Source organism: Dermacentor silvarum, chromosome 1 (assembly GCF_013339745.2).
Source record: "Dermacentor silvarum isolate Dsil-2018 chromosome 1, BIME_Dsil_1.4, whole genome shotgun sequence".
NCBI lineage: Eukaryota > Metazoa > Arthropoda > Arachnida > Ixodida > Ixodidae > Dermacentor > Dermacentor silvarum.
In genome coordinates this window covers 357,949,409-357,966,053 of record NC_051154.1, presented here as the reverse complement: position 1 = coordinate 357,966,053, position 16,645 = coordinate 357,949,409, and the positions used below count along the sequence as shown (strand labels likewise).

The window sequence follows — 16,645 nt, the reverse complement described above, 5'->3', positions numbered from 1 at the left end:
TACTATGCCACATATTTGACAGTATTACCTTTCGGACACCTAATAAAAAGCAACACAATTTGCATAGTCAACAGATCGTGCTTGAATTGTGAATGCTGTAGATGGCCATGAGCTATGCTTAAACTAAAAGCACCTACAAATTGACTGTTTTCGAATGGTCAGCTTGTGCGGTCAATGCATTCCCACATTATATTACCAGTCAATGTCGTTTGTAACGCGACTAGCGTTAGGGCCCCGATTCGCAGAAAATCTGGGGTGGGCGTCCGTCGCCGGCGTCTCGTGAGCGGAAATTCCCGTACATATTTACGCATATGTATATGCCATGCCTTGCTATATGACATTCCTGCATGCCGGTTATATTGCCGAGCCATTCTATGGCTAAAATTGCTCATACCTTGTCTTACATTCTTGACAAAGTTATTGCTCGAAATTTGTAGAATGAGAGCCCAAAAACAAATGACATGAAACAAAACACCAACAGTGCATGCCTTTTATGTTAAATCTTCTCAGACTGATATATTGAAAGTGCAAAAAAAATCCAAGCCCGTATCATGAAGAAAATTGGTTGCATGCGAAGCTTTCTCCCATGCAAACTGAATGAAAGTCCAAAGCCAACGACCGCGCAACGAATGGAAAAAATGCTGAGCAACGCGATGCGATGCATATGTGATTTGATTGCTTGTTTAGGATTGTACTTTTTGAACGTTGAAGTTGAATCAAGGCACATTTTGTTTAGTTGCATAGCCTTTATTTTAGATCATGTGGCCGTTGCCTACACGTATACACTCACACTTTTACGGGCGACTGTACACTTGCACAGTATTGCCTTGTGGTCGCAGCGTTAGACGGTCAGAGTCTCTGCCGTTGCCGATACGCGCACTACAGTTTACATTCGCAGTTGTACCGATAAGAAAAATGGCAACTGCAACGCCACGCTACTCAGACGAACTGTATATATCTGCATTGCATTGCACGCGTCACGCAATGCATTCCCGGCCGTCACCATGGCTAGGCCACTGGTGCAGCGCCCGGCAGAAGAGGCTGCCGTACGCCAATGTAAGCGCGAGCGCGATCGTGCCCGTAAGGCCGATCCCCTGTATCGGCAACGGCAGATATACAGATCGTCTCGATAGGTAGCGTGGCATTGCAGTTCCAATTGATCTTATTGGTATAACTGCGAATGCAAACTGCAGTGTGCTACGAAACGGATGTCGTGCGCTGTTCTATTGGGTGCGCCGATGCTCAGATGGTTCCATTGTGTAAGCTGGCTTAACTGCAGTGCGTTTTCGTCGCTCACGGACGAATCAGGGAGACACAGAAAGCTTCGCTTTAAAAAGAAACCTGAAAATGATCAATTTTGTGGACGCGGCTGTGCACTTTCTCCGGGATCGGCCATCGCAAGAGGCTGCGTTTCTACCACAAAGCTCGTCTTCGTGCATATCATTCGCCGCCAGCGTTTCCCGCTAGATATTACGGTTACATAAGATGCAGTTGCCGGGAAGCGTGAGAAGCAGTCAGGGATCTTTGAATGCTATTGCGTTCCATGCTTAAAGGCGAAGCTTAAGCGTCCTCCAATTATTACTGTATGTACTTTCCCATAACATACACTATTCGGGCTCTTTCATGACATCATTTATTTCATTTGTCTGTTATGATGCCAGCCGCGAGGCTATCATTTTTTTACTGCTGGCGTCACACTTTTTACTTGTCTTTTTTAATTTTTCTTTTATCTACGGCTCTCACAAATGAGCACGCCATAGGAAACACTTACAGCAATGTTGTTTATTTTTCTTTGACTAGCAGCATCATACCCAGTCTTAATGCTACACGATATTTCTTATGTTGCTTTGTCACGATGTCACAATAATGTCGATGACACCATCTGTGCGCCACACATTGTTGTTTGCTGAGAAAGCTTGTTTTCTGTGGTCCTCCCTGCATGGACCTATGAGGCCCGTAATATGAATAAAATAAAAAATAAATCACCTCAATTTTGAGAGAAGCTTTGGTATGAAATGTCAAGGTCCTGTGTGGATTTGATTGGGCTTAGGCCAATGGATTTTGATGGGGGCAAAGTGCAGAAATGCTCATACGCTCCTCTGAGCAATAGTATACTGACCAGCGGTTCTGAGATAAAGCTGATTTTCTTCTCCACCTATGAATGTACTTTGGAATTAAGAAACGCGGTTCAATATTGTCATTGCGAACTTTCTGATGCACGTGTCGATTCCAGTTTGTGTGTGGTTTTGGCGCGTGAAACCAAAGAATATATTTAATTTATTTAAGGAAATAGGCGAAGCACAGTAATTCTAGCCTAGCTACCTGCACCCACCCAATCCTGAGTTCGGTACTTTGTTTGCATGGATCCATAGAAGTGACTTCTGAGCTGGAGTGAAAATGTAGAGTGATATATCGGCATTGTGCTAGAAATTTCTTTCGGAGCTCTATCGGGCGTTTTTTATTAAGGAAGAAAATGAGAACATTTGGACATCGGTTCAGCATCAGACTACACGGTATTTTCACTATTCTGGCCCACCTTTCTGCAGAGGAAGTTCTAGAAGTTGGAAGGTTGAGTGTTAGCTAATTTTTGAACGCCTTCTGTTAATGAACAACACCTTACCTTAGGCAGGCACTGTCACATATGTAGTGTCGCCACCTGTCCTTTGCTTTCATATTATTTGTGGCTTACTTAAGTTCCCCTCACAAGGAGACAGCTTTCTTGGCATTTTTAATTTGTAATAAAATATGGATTTGCTTAAACTACTCCATTCAAAACGATGCTGAAGAGAAATACGTGGTACATACCACAATCGCAATGGATCAGTGGTAGTGGCGTTTAGCTGCTTGGGCTTAAGTTCGCAGATTCGATTCCCGGCAGCTGGCATTGTGATGAGGATGGAATGTGAAGGCTGTTCATTTAAAAAGTTTCCGTTGCATAATAAAGAACCCTAATTGGTCAGAATTCCCAATAGTCACTGGCTATGGCATCTCTCATCGTTCCTTTGTTGAATGTTAAGCCCTATTCTTTACTAAATCCGATGTTGTCCTTCTGTAAATCCAAGTATCCCAATGTAGATGTTACTGGTACTTTGGCAAGCCGGAAGAAAAAAGAGAAATACACATGTATAGGCGTTGTCTCAAGCTTCCTGCATCACTTCTCCACGCGGCAGTACATTCAGCAGCGTATGTTTGGTGCGAGTTAAATGGTCGTCAGGAAAAGACCAACTACACTTCATTGAAAAATAGGCAGACTCTACTTCTTGACTTCTGTGGACATTTCTGCAGCATGAGAGGCTAAACACATTAAATTCATCTAGGTAAAGCATTGGTAGTGCCACTGTTGTTGTGGCTCAGTATTAAATAATGCAGTTTGACATTTTCTCTACTGTAATCTACCTTTGAGTGAATGCATGCGCAGTTTTAAAACGATCTTTTAGCTAACTGATGTGTTTCTCGTTAGTGTATCTGAGGGAGCTTGTTACTGGTCGCAAGTTTAGATAAGGAATTGGATTTAGCACGTGCTAAGTGAAGAAACAGTCTAAGATTGTTTGAGTGATTTAACTGTTCCTGACGGTGAAGCAATGTGTGTCATTTCAGGCACTGCTTATGCGTACAATGTGGGCAGGCGAGGGTTTGGGTAAAAGTGGACATGGCACTGGTCATGAAAAGAATACATTGCGGAATGAGTTAAACATCATTATGTCATGGCTACTCAACGATAAATGAATATAGTAATGCGTTTATTTGCGATCGTCTATACACACTCTGTTTAGGCTAGTTTCGAGACACTGCCTTTGGGATAGTGTAAAAAATGCATTACGCATTCAGATAGTGTCTTGTGGGCTAGATCAAACTGCAGAACTAACACACTGTCCTTTGGCATGCTTTAGATGAACATTGCTTTTAACTGTAGTAAATTTTAAACGCACACGTCGTGTGTCTTGCGGAGCAGGACCCGGTGGAAATGCTGCATCCCGCCCACGCTTCAAGACAGCCAACTGCCCCGAAACGCCCTTTCCACAGTGGACTGGCTGCGGCCAGCCAAGTAACGTGTTTGTTTCCTATCAGCCGGCCACTGCCAGACGGCTCACCTTGCGGCTTTAGGGGCTCGGGAAAAGAGCGGCACCGCCAGGCGAGTGCACACACAGTTTTCCTTTGAGCTACTGTTGCAAAGGCTAATCATTTGCTTAGGTTCGTGACCTTTGTCATCGAACTTGAGGTGGTCCTTGAGTGGCAATGCCAAGAAACAGATGGATATATCAGTGGCTTCTGAAAACAATAATTAAGAGAGCTCTAGTTGACATCTACATTATGTGAAGCATGCTTGGTTTGCTAGAGTTTGGATGCTATGAATTATATAAATGTTCTGCAGTGACTGGTTACTGCTCTTGCGATGTGCGTATCCTGTATGTCTGTGTATATAATACATATGTAACGCGAGCAGGAGGTTCGGGCCGTAGCGAAACATGGTCGCCCGAACACCGATGTTATTATCTTCCCTCACTTCCAGGTGCCGCCCTATCCGTTCACCATTCCATATTCCCCCTCTCCCCAAGATAGCACGCACGCAACTTAGAGGGAGCAAGGAGAGTATGCCAAATGAAAATATGAGAAGGTGCAATTACTGGAATGCTAAACCTGTAAACCTCGTAAATAATTAAAAAAAGTACGACAGTCACGGTGACTTCCAGCATAGCTCAGGTTGCCGATGCTGGCTGTTGCGCTCAGTATGAAATAAGCATGCCCCGATGAAGGAAAGCTTAGACAGACCTTGCAGCATCGGAACTCGCAGTCTTAGGGGTCGGTTGCCTATCGTGATCTGTAGACACGCGGATGTCTCCTGTTGAATGATTCAGGTTCACTAAGGGAGTCCGAGGCTACGTATGTTGGATCTGGTGAGCCCAGAAAGTGGCCAGCACCCTTTTCCGTCATTGTGAACAGCGTTGTCACAGAAGTATTTGTGGGGTGGAGTATGATCGGTGGTGCTTAAGGTGTTGGTTGTCGATGTCTTCTTTTCGTTGAATAACATTGCTTTCATGGGCTCAGTCTGGGGCTTAGTATAAGCTAGCACATTAAAGGGGGAAATTTTCCCTTTGTGTCGCATCTTGCTTTCGACGACAGTTTTCCTCGTCATTGTGTTAGTGGCTTTGCTGAATTGGTTCTTCAATTTATCATTGCTGATGTTGCCCTTAGCTGTTGATCTATCCATTTCTTCCCATATGTCTTCAGCGTGTTGCGAATTTTTGTGCTAGGGATTTGGCAACTGTCATAATGCTTTGTTTTTGTGCCCTCTCCAACGTCGAAAGGTTTGATGGGCAGCTGTGACGCTGTTTATATGGACGCATCTCTTATTGGCACTGTGTGACATTCGGTGCAGATGCTTGGTCAGTGGTAGCGAGTTGATAACTTATGCTCTGAAGGGTGCTCGGAGGTAGGGCAGCAGTTCCAAGTTCACATGTAAGCTGCTTGTCCACTGCTGATGCAAATAAATACTTTTGATCACGAAAACATACGCTCAAAATGCTTTTCTAACGAGTGGTCTGAGTATGATGGAGGTTGTTCATTTCATCAGTGGAGGCCAAGGAGCTGGCTGAAATGTCTTTATCCTGTTTACTTTTGTGATGCGAGCAAGAGGTGACAGGCGTAGACGAATTCGGTAACGCTAACGCTAGCTTTACTCTTGGTCTTCGTCTCTCTTTCAGCCACAGTCCATCTGAACTACGCTCTATACATATATGTGTATATGTGTAGTATCAGCACATGCCCAGTGGCACTGGGCATATGCATCTCTAGAAATTCGCTGGTACCTAGGACGCAGCGAGCGCAGTGTTCGTCTCTACAGCCTTCTGGATGCAACGCGAGCGGACACCCTCACTATTACAACTGCAACCATAAATATAGAGCAAGAGTACCCAGTCTTTGAGGCAAAGCAGCTTCTAGAGAAGCGCAGATGCCGTGGTTAATTATGTAGTTCTACGCATTTTCTTTTGAGGCGCAGAGCTTTAATTCAGGCAGAAGTTGTGTACGATTACTATCCAAACCACACCTTCTTTCCTTTACTAGCTGCTTCGCTTACTGGCTGCTTCGCAAAGAGGCCAAATACATGAAAAAAAAACAGGAACGACTCTTTCAAGAACGCTTCCCATTAATAGTTGGCCTTGCTGGATCGGGACTTCTCATCAGCGCACACGACTTGTGTGCTCTTGTGTGCTGCAGTGCAAATAAGGTGTATTGCTGTTTGTTTTACTTGACAGAGCATGTGCTCAGGAACATACATGAATATGCAAAAGCCCAATATACTTCTTCCTGTGGACCAGTTCACTCATTTCTCAACACAGAAGTTTCTGGATACGGAAAATGATTGGTGTGTAATACGGAAAAGAGCACACATTACGGGCGAGTAATGTAAACAGGAAAGTTCGCTTCATATCACTCATATCGTCACCTGCATCGTTATTATCCCAGCTTAGAACTCTCGTGTACTCGACGGTGGCGCCTGGTACATACAGGTTTGGTATCGCACAAGTATCTCGCTTTACGAACGTTCATTTGCTGTCTCGTGATTAACCGGTGCTGCGCTTTCGTCAGCGGGTGTTTGCTCGGCGAGGCAGGAGCGCCAATTGAACGCTGCCTACTCAATGACGTTGGAGGAAAAGTGAACGTTCAAAAGCTAGATCCATGCGTTATATTGCCCCCCAGGCTAGAGCACTCCACGGGCCGATTTTTCAGCCCGGGCCCGGCCCGGGCCCGTTTTTATTTTGGGCTGCCCGCCCGAGCCCGACGAAAAGTTTTACGGCACAACCCGGGCCCGGCCCGGGCCCGGAAAATAATCTACGTTACCCGCCCAGACCGGCCCGCCACCCCTTTATCTTGGGCCCGAGCCCGGCCCGAGCCCGGCTTGAAACGGCCCGGCCCGAACCCGGCCCGAGAGAGAAAAAGACATGCTTTTCAGAGTCGACACGCGCGAGGATAACCCTTTGCACGTTACACCACACCACCAGAAAGTCCGAGCCCGGCCCGGGCCCGCGTCAAAAAACCCGAGCCCGGCCCTGGCCCGCGTCAAAAAGCACATGCCGTGCCCGAGCCCGGCCCGAGCCCGTGAAAAAAGTGCCCTACCCGGCCCGGCCCGGCCCGGCCCGGCCCGCGGGCCGGGTCGGGCCCGGGCTTTCGGGTAAGGCCGAGCCCGTGCAGTGCTCTACCCCAGGCATACACATCGGAAAGCGGTAATGTCCCCGCAGTAGCTCACACATTCAATGCCGAGGTGTGAAGCAACCCTAACTTGAGGAGGACGAAGGGAAAATGATCTCGTCAACACAAGCGCTGTGTTTCAATGCTCTTTTCTTCTTCCTCGTCTATTTAGTGCTGCTGCTTGTCAAAAATGAACCAAATAGCTACACTTCAGTTGCACCGGTTGCAGCTAGCAGACGTGTTTCGTAACAGAGCTTTGCTTCCTCTTTTTGTTGCACATGCAGTTCTGGCAAGATGTTTTGGATGAACGCAATGCAGCCATTTCATCGCGGTCAGACCAGCGACGCCTGCAGGTTGGTTTTGGCTATTGTTTCTGCCATTTATAGGTATTATAACCGTCACACAGTACAATACTGTTGGCTGATCTCAATGATCGGTTACTTGAAAAACTTTCGGGAAGAGATGTAGACGTACAGATGTGACATTTTAGAAGCTGTAAGTTGTTGGAAGCACTCATGCAGCCGTTTCTTGTCTGGCATGACTCGTCTGGTGCTGTTTTTTAGCCAGATCTTTTCCGAACTCTGCTTTTTGACTGTTCGTTGTTCTGTCTGCTTTCTTGGCCTAATGTCATAATTTGTCGTCGCTAAAAGTGAAAAACATCATAATACAATTGGACATCTATATAAAGAACACGGGTAAATGAAGTATCGACAAACCGGACCCCGACGCAATTCTGGGCGCAACAAAATTGTTTGGTATCCCCCCGATCACACATACGATCCAATGCACTTCGTATTTCTCGAGAACGAAACGTCGCTAAGTTGCAATCTTGCAGCAAAGAAATCTGTCAGACCATTCGCCCCCATACTATCTTTCTGCGCAACGCTAACAGTAATAAAACATTAGCTCAAGTATACTCTCTGCCCATTGAAATTGCGTAAAGTACCGTCGCAGCACGCTTGTGACGCCACTGCCATTTTTGTTTTGCAAAGATAGAAAAGCGCCAGAAGCGATTAATGGCGCCAGAAATGCTTCATGGCCCGCATGTTGGTCCGAATTCACAAATTTCTTCGTTAGTAAGTGTTCCTTGTTATTTGTCGGTCATCGTCAGTAATATGTCCAACATCATGATCGGCAGGGATAAGGCGCGTGCACTTAACTGTGGCACAATTATAGCACGCATATTAAACTCTTGTGTGGATGGTGTTTAGATGACGCCGATTGCTTAATTTATTTTGAAAATCCCACTTCTCCTTTTGATTATTATGAAAGCTGCCCCGCCGGGGTGGCTCAGTCAGCTAAGGCGTTGCGCTGCTGAGCACGAGGTTGCGGGATCGAATCCTGCCTCGGCGTTCCTCCTACATATTGTATGATGAGTAGCTTATAGCAGTGACAAGGTGGCCAGTATGAAATCCCGGTCACGGCGGCTGCATTTCGATGGGGGCGAAATTTAAAAACGTCCGTGTACCGCGCAGTGGGTGCACAATAAAGAAAACCTCAGTTGGTCAAAATTTATCCGGAGTCCCCCACTACAGTGTGCCTCATAATCGGATCGTGGTTTTGGCACGTACAACCCCAGAATTCTTTAAAGGTAGCCAGACTTGTTTGACTGACTAATAGGTTACATTGAAATAACGGGGGGCGCAATTCCGTTCTCTCTACAGCGTTTCAGCTCGTCCCACGAAGACCACAGTGGTCGCTTCATCATCAGCGCAGCCATAAGCAGCAAATGCATAAGGGCGTGCTCTCTACACTACGGGATCCCCTCATTATAATAACGACACCATTCGGGTCGCATGTTCGTACTGGCCGCTTCCGCACAGCTTATCAAGATCCAAGTTCTTCCAAGTGTTTTAAAAGACGCTCCACAAGTTCTGGACCATCTACGTGGGCATTATGCTTGGCTATATAGCTGCACATCACAATCATGTACAACGGCGTCAACCCGGAAGTGATCAAACACGGAAGTTTCTCGTTGAACGCGTTGTCCGCATCGCCTACTTTACTTCGATCTGATCTGATCCTCCTGTTTGGCTAAGTGCGACCAAACGTGCCGCCCTACACGCCGGAAACTCAACGCCAACAGCTGTTGGAACACCACTTTTTGCCCATCTGGCGGAATGTCTTCACGTGAGAAGACCTCTAACGTCTAAACTATAGCGTTCCTTACAGGGCTTACTGCCACTCCAACTTTATCTCATAACACCCACTTCCAACTATTTGTCCCTTCCTCTATGCATCCTCAACCTCCGCATTATCCATATTATCAGATGGAAAGCAATGCCTTTTGTGCCTGCGATTCTAGCGTGCTGTAACAAAAGGGACCGACAGTTGTTTCCATTCCCGGTTCTCGGAATCACACTCGGAAGCATTTGGCCACAAATGCACGGAACCCAACTCCGCGCCGCCCGTGTCGTCTGTTCTCATCATTAAAGTCCCGTTTTCGCGCTGTCTGCCATAGTATGTCATCCTACCAACAAACTCTGCTAACAACCATTTTGAAACTCTTCAGCTTGTCCACCAGAGTAGCTACTCTGCCGGTATTCATGACTGGTGCGCGTTGGGACCGTCCAAATGGGCAGAGCTGGAGCCGTTTGGCCTATCACGGAGGGCTAATGGCCGATTTGGAATAAAAACAGATTGGAATAGTTTTACGTTATACCTGGCCTGCGCAACATAGTAAAATGTCACTTCCATCACTGATGACATCTTCACATCGGCGGTAGAATGTTGTACGAGGTTGGCGTGCGTCTACTTTTCTAGCGCGGCCGTGGCTTCGGGCTCTCAGTGCAGCCCGCGTGCCCTGTTTTAGAGGTAATATGGCACGTGTGCAAAGAGTGGGCAAGCTGAGATGGCATGGCATCGTGCGCTGTCGTCCTGCACGTTTAGCACTAGAGGTTGCGTAATCTCGAGTTTTGGAGACTGGCTGAAGCGAGAGGCAGCCGAAGCATTCGCTCCGCGCACTACGGGCGACACTACACTCTTAGTCAAGTACCGGATAATTTCCGGTAAATATGCGGTATATTTTCGTACCAGCGTAAAGTACTGCATATAAACGGACTTTCAAGCAATATTATGCGTGACAATGGCTGCGGCGGCAGGCTAGGCCCGCTATATGCGCCCCGAGCGGACGCAACGCTTATATGCAGCCTTGCAAATTTGGCGCGCAAAAAGCGCGCCGAAGCGTTGAGAGAGCGTTACAAAGCAAAAGCTGTAAGGAGCAGTGAGGGTAATGCTTTGAGGGAGAAAGTAAAGCGAAAGGCAAAAAATTGCCCCCACCTTCCCGAAGGGAATCGTGAGGAAATGCGAATGCATTTCTTGCGCCGAGAGTACACGGCGTAGTAATTTTAATGGCGTAAATTAATGACGAGACGAAGATTTGTACCGTAACCATTTATTTACACATTCATCAGCACCTGTTTCGGCATAGTACTGGCCAACCAACTCTCCAACCACAACGTCATCGTTGGCCGGGTTGTACTCTCTGATCAACAAGGAACTGATCGAGCTTGCGCTCGATCAGTTCCTTGTTCTCTTCGTACAGCTTCACGTACTTGTTGCCGTCCAAAACGTCAATCGCCTCGCTCCGAAGGGCACGTACAGCAACACCTGCTCGCGCATATACGAGTCCACATCGTCGCCGGGACTGTAGTTGCCCCCACCGTGCGAGCGAGCGAACGGGAGAGTGGGGCGCAGGGAGGAGAGAGAGCGAACGGCGAGAGAAGGAGCGGTGAAGCACTGCACCTACCCTCTCCTACACTCTCTCCACACACGCGGGAGCTCCGCCGAGTTCCCGCGATGCGAGCGCCCTCACAAGCCAGAGCGCGCTCCTCCTCTCCACTCACTCTCCGCTACTCCGCCCGCAGCACTTGCTCCGATTGCTAGTGGCGAGGATAGCAACATACTCCCTCTCCCATAGCAACAGCTGCGGGCGCGTGCGCCCGCAGCTGTGCGCGCGCCCGCAGCTGTTGCTATGGGAGAGGGATTGAGAGCGGAGAGATAACACCTGCCGGCGCGCGGACACCGACAGACGCCTGACATGCCCCGACTAAGAAATTCTTCGCATTTAAAAGAGAGAACGAAGAGAAACAAGTCGACGGCTCCGCGTTGCTTTCGTGGCGGAGGAGGAGGAGGAGGAAAGGCTGCGCCGACCGGACCGGGAAGAAGCGAAAACATGGCGCATGCCGGCGTATACGAAGCAATTGTTTTCGGCTCTCGGTGATGTCAGTGATGTTCAAATCCACCGTTGTTACCGGAAATTGCAAAAAAGCAGTGCAACTTCGACAACTCGTGCGAGTACAACGGCTACACGGGCGATCAGCGGCGGCGGGCCGCCATGTGCGCTGGATCGGCGGGCCCAGGAGTGCGTGCTGTAGAGCTGCGAACCTGTGCCTATTTGGTAGGTCGGTTTTTGCTTCCTATACACTACGCTCACTAAATGCTTAATTTCTACCATTGCATTATTATGAGCCAGCAGATAACGAATGTCGGTGATTTAAATATCTGAACGTGTAGTACTAATGCGAACACGCGCATTGGAAGTTTTGGTGTGTGAAGTAGTTATAACTGCAGGCGTAGCTCCGTTTAGGTTTCCCCCAATTGTATGATTGCAGGCGATTTTTTTCTTGCGTAGTCAGGTGTCCATTTGTTGAAACTTCATGCGCGAATTTTGTTAGGGCTTGCGTTTTATAGCGGCGCTGGTAATCGCGTGTAGCGTTCTAACCATGAAATGTGCCTTTTTTTAATTCCTTTCGTGGGCTTTGCGTGATTAATTCATTGCATTTCGTAGTTCCAGTTTGTCAAACGACGGTTATATTTTGAAAAAAAAATTTCTGGTGTGTTACGCACTTTCCTCTGTGTAGTGTGTCGATTTGCGTAGATTTCTGGCCTTCCTGTTTAATGCGCCGAGTTCACTAAAATTCAAAGGCCGATTTAGCGCGAAGCTTGAGTGACGCGACCATAATCAAATAACTCCGACGACGCAGCAGCTCCGAAGTGACGGTTTGCACTAGCCGCAGGATTTGCCACATTATCTCTTGGAGATAAGCAGTACACTCGTCACTTGTAGAGGGGGCGAAGTTCTATGCAACTGGCAAACATTCAAGAACGCGACATGTCACGTCGCTTGCAGCAATTTCAAGTTTTATAGCAGACGGAAAAATCTGGTTTTCAGTACTTGCGTCGTTCCATAATGTTGCGAGATAAAAGCGCTGCATGCATAGCTAAAAAAAACTATGGAAGCAGCAAAAGAACATTACAAGTTGGACATTTTGCTTGTGTGTGGTGATTGCTATGTTGTGTTCATTTGCGACTATGAAGCTAGCCCGAAAATAGGCCTTAATAAGACCTTTCTTATGAGCTTATGCTTGTCGAGTTATCAAATTTCTGCATTTTCTTTTTATTCTCGCTTAACTGAATTTTTTTTCTATACAGGATTAAAGTGGGAAGTCAACACTAATAAGGACGCCACCAAAGAAAGCACAACTCCGGGCTCTCCATTGGAACGTTAGAGTGGACCACAGCACCGGTAAGCGAAAATCAGGCCAGAAATGGCTGTTCATTGCAGTGCGAAAATGTATGCTTATGATGAAGCACACGAAGAAAAAGCTCATATTTTGCCAGCTCAAAAGTGGTGTGGGGCTCAGAAAGATACAAGTGTTTACAATATTGCTCGCATGCGGAGAACATTGAAGCACTTACACGAGCTGTAATATCACTAGAGATGGACACACATTCGAGAGCCTCTCACTAATTTCTGCTGATTTGAGAACAGTGTGAAGTCACTGAGTTTAGGCCAGTGTAAATGCAAGTACAACAGTAAGTGTAAGGGACATATACGAGTGCCCCTGAGAGCCAGCTGACAATGTGGGCCAATCAATAATTACCTGCAAGTGTGAGGAAATATGACTGTGAAATAAATAATAAGCCCAAGCTCATTGAGTTGATTTAGAAGAGGCCAAGTATATGTAAAATGTGTTTGTACATTACGTGAAGAATGCAACTGAACGTATGTTTCTCTCTTTAGTTGCTTGCCAGAGCATTGTGTGTTTGTGTCTATTGTCATGGCTTGATTACTTTGTTTACACTGTGTATGCACGCATTATATTCAGATTAATTAGGGATAGACTTTAGTGTTAATAATGCCAGTGAAATTTCAAATACAATGCTGTAAATTCAAAGGTCGGACACAATCGCATGTCTTTCACAATCTCTTATGAGTTATTCACATATGAAGTGTGTGATATGGAATGTTCAGGTTTCTGTAGTAAATCAAGGACACTTCTAGTTGGATGTAGTAAATCAACAATTTTATAATGCTGACACGTGCTCTTGGAGAAAGGAGGTAGAAAGATAGGAAGACAGGCAGGTTCACCAGCGTAAATACAAGTGACTGTGCTGAGGAAAGGGTATAAAGGGAATGAAAGGCAACAGGAGAGCCGAGATTTAAAATAGAAAGGAAGAGAATGTGTGCACATAAATGCAATGCCGTGCACTACAGCAACAACCCACATGTCAAATAGCAGTGCAATGCAAGAGTGTTGAATGCAGTCTGATTGTTCTCTCCCCCAACAAGGTGCAATTAAGCGTAGTCAAGTGTGGTTTTTTAGCCACATCAAAATGAGGGCAGTCAAATAAAGACCTTGACTCGTTATACCGCAGTCTCAGAAGTTTATGGTTAACATTGAGATCTGTTTCTTGCAAGATCACTACTATATTGGCCTCGAGCAACTATTTAACAAACATAGCCCTAAAGGGCCAAGGTGAAACAGTTTTTGGAATCGTCTAACATTAAGTGGCATTTCTTTTTCCTTCCAGGTACGACGGTCACCTGGAGGCCCAGGAGTCATCAGGACAATTAACTCTGAATATATATGAATGATATCTAATGTGTTTGTGATGACGGAGCAATTATGTTAAAATGAAACACATATTTAAAAATGCATTTTTTTCTCTCGTTAGCAATGTAAACATAAAAAACTTCACTTTGGATTTCTCTGCATTCACCCAACCACTGCGGCATGTATACAGAGTGTGCTCCGCAAGACAAAAGATTTTTATGTTGCTTGGCTCCCAAACAAGTTCTTCAATTCAAATACATACCAGGTGTCTTCGAAAAGAAAGCAAACGTTTGCTTTAACATCTTTATTGCTTATTGTACAACATTTTATGCATGTCCCCTTCAAAGTAGTCCCCTATTCTGGCAATACATTGTTCCTATATGTCATGTATTTTTGGAAAGCCTCCTAGAACGTATTTTTTGGGATGGCACGTAGGTCTCATGTCGCATTGTCTTGAAGCTGCTTTTATGGGTTGGAAACGACATCCTTTCAACGTGATTTTAAGTTCAGGAAACAGGAAAAAGGCTTCTTGGGCTAGGTCTGGAAAGTACGGTGGATGGGGCACGAGAGTGTGATGTTTTCCTAGATAGCCGCAGACAAGGAGCGACGCGTGAACTAGCTCATTGTCATGTCGCAACAATTAAGTCTGGGTTTCCCACAATTCAGGCTTCCTACTGCACACAGCATCCCGCAAACGTGCTAGAATTCCTTGGTAGGCTGCCTTGTTTACCATCTGACCACGTGGTACAAATTCCTGATGGACTATGTCTTTCCAGTCGGAAAACACCACCATTCCCTTGATTTTTTGCTGACTAATGCGTGCTTTCTTGGGCGAGAAGACTGTTCGCCAACCCACTGCGACGACTGCACTTTTGATTCAATATCAGAGCCATAAACCCACGTCTCATTGCCTGTTGTGATGTTACAGAAGTTTTCATTATCATTGCCAGTGGCATGCAGTTACTGGCTTATTTCAACACAGGGGTTTCTGATCGACACTGAACAAACGCGGCACGAATTTTGCACTGACACGATGCATCTCAAGTTTGTCATTCTCAATAGGATGCCATGATCCTATGCTGATGCCCACTTCGTCAGCTAGCTGTCGAACAGTTAAACGACGATTTCCACGAATCACAGCACGCACTCTCTTGACATGGTCACCATGTCTTGATGTGGAAGGTCGTCCAGGCTTGGGATCGTCACCAACCAACATTCTGCCTTGTTCAAAATGCTTAAACTACTCATAGCACTGAGTGCGACTCATACAGTTTTCCCCATATGCTTGGTTAAGCAATTGAAATGTCTCCGTGAAAGTTTCGACAAGTTTGTAGCAAAATTTTACACACACACGTTCTTCAACCTCATTCGTTGTTACTTTGGCAACAATCGAACAAACAGCTTGTACACGTGCGCACTTCGGCAGCTGTAGCTCACCAACCAATGGTCAGAGTGAAACGCGGCAAATGGTACTTTGTTGTCTAAACCCGCTGCTACACGCGTTCAGTAGCCGCAGCATGCTCTCTGCCGGTTTGCCTGCTATTTCTAAAGTTTGGTTTCTTTTTGAACACACCTCGTACATTTTCATGCAGCGTTTTCATTCTTTCTTTTTTTCATGCTAGTCATAGATATCTATTTTTCATTAAAGCTGCGAGCACTTAGCTGTCTAAATTCCTCATTAGATAACTTATCTATAGAAAGTGTGACCTTACAGTAAGTTTAGTACATATGTGTGTTCTGTTCCTCATGTTGTAGTTATCTGCTATTTTACGTAGTTTTGGTTATAAACAAAACATTCTTTAATGAACGAGAAAACGGTAAAGTGAGAGGCCCAACTTTTGTTGGTCGCAAATGCATGAAGTACATGCAAGTTAATGCGTTATGCTTGTTTCACATTTTAAAAGCTGCAGGCACTAACACTGCCTATCTGCTTTAGTATTTACTGTAGCAGTGTGGCTTTTATTTGTTACTGTCAGAGCTTGGTATATAAGTCCCCATTCTGTGTTGAAAACCTACAGTGATACTATGCTGGGCACTTTCACTTTGTTGTATTGTAAATAAATCATTCTCCTTTGAAAAATATGTTCTTTGTCTGTGTCTGCATGAACGTACGTGTCTGCAATAATGTACAGCATGCTTTCAGATGGCGTACACAGATGAAGTGGGCATTCCGCAAAAAGCATACTTAACGTTGTAGGAGAAAAACGTGTGCTTTTAATAACTGTGTATATTGGGCACAGTTGATATAACGAAGGCAGAGGCACTCTACCAATGTACATGACACCTAAATCCGAATTCGATCTCTCCTTCGAGATAATTACGTATGCTAGCGGGCAGTCCATCTCATCTGCTTGCAACCACTTCATGGCACACCTTCCTTTGCCGGACACAGCACAATAGTGCATGCTCACTTAATACAGTGCGTGCACTTTATTGCAGTCTGCACGGTACTTTCTTCTTCTTTTTTTTTGAGAAAACAAAGTATTTTGTGCATAAATGCAGCTCGTCTTGCGCATGGAGATTCACTTGCATTCCAGATAGCAGAGAGTGCTCATTGCGGTGGTGCTCATCACACAAATGCAGCGCATGATACAATTGCGGTTATTCCATGTTAATTT

At 45.8% G+C, this 16,645-nt stretch overlaps 1 long non-coding RNA gene across 1 annotated transcript; it reads left to right on the top strand.

The window, feature by feature from the left end:
* The first annotated feature begins 11,405 nt into the window (after positions 1 to 11,405).
* On the top strand, positions 11,406 to 14,188 carry LOC125942373 (uncharacterized). Its single transcript, XR_007465048.1, has 3 exons — positions 11,406 to 11,587; positions 12,622 to 12,715; positions 14,005 to 14,188. It is a non-coding gene; the product is annotated as an uncharacterized LOC125942373 (long non-coding RNA).
* Positions 14,189 to 16,645: the final 2,457 nt, after the last annotated feature.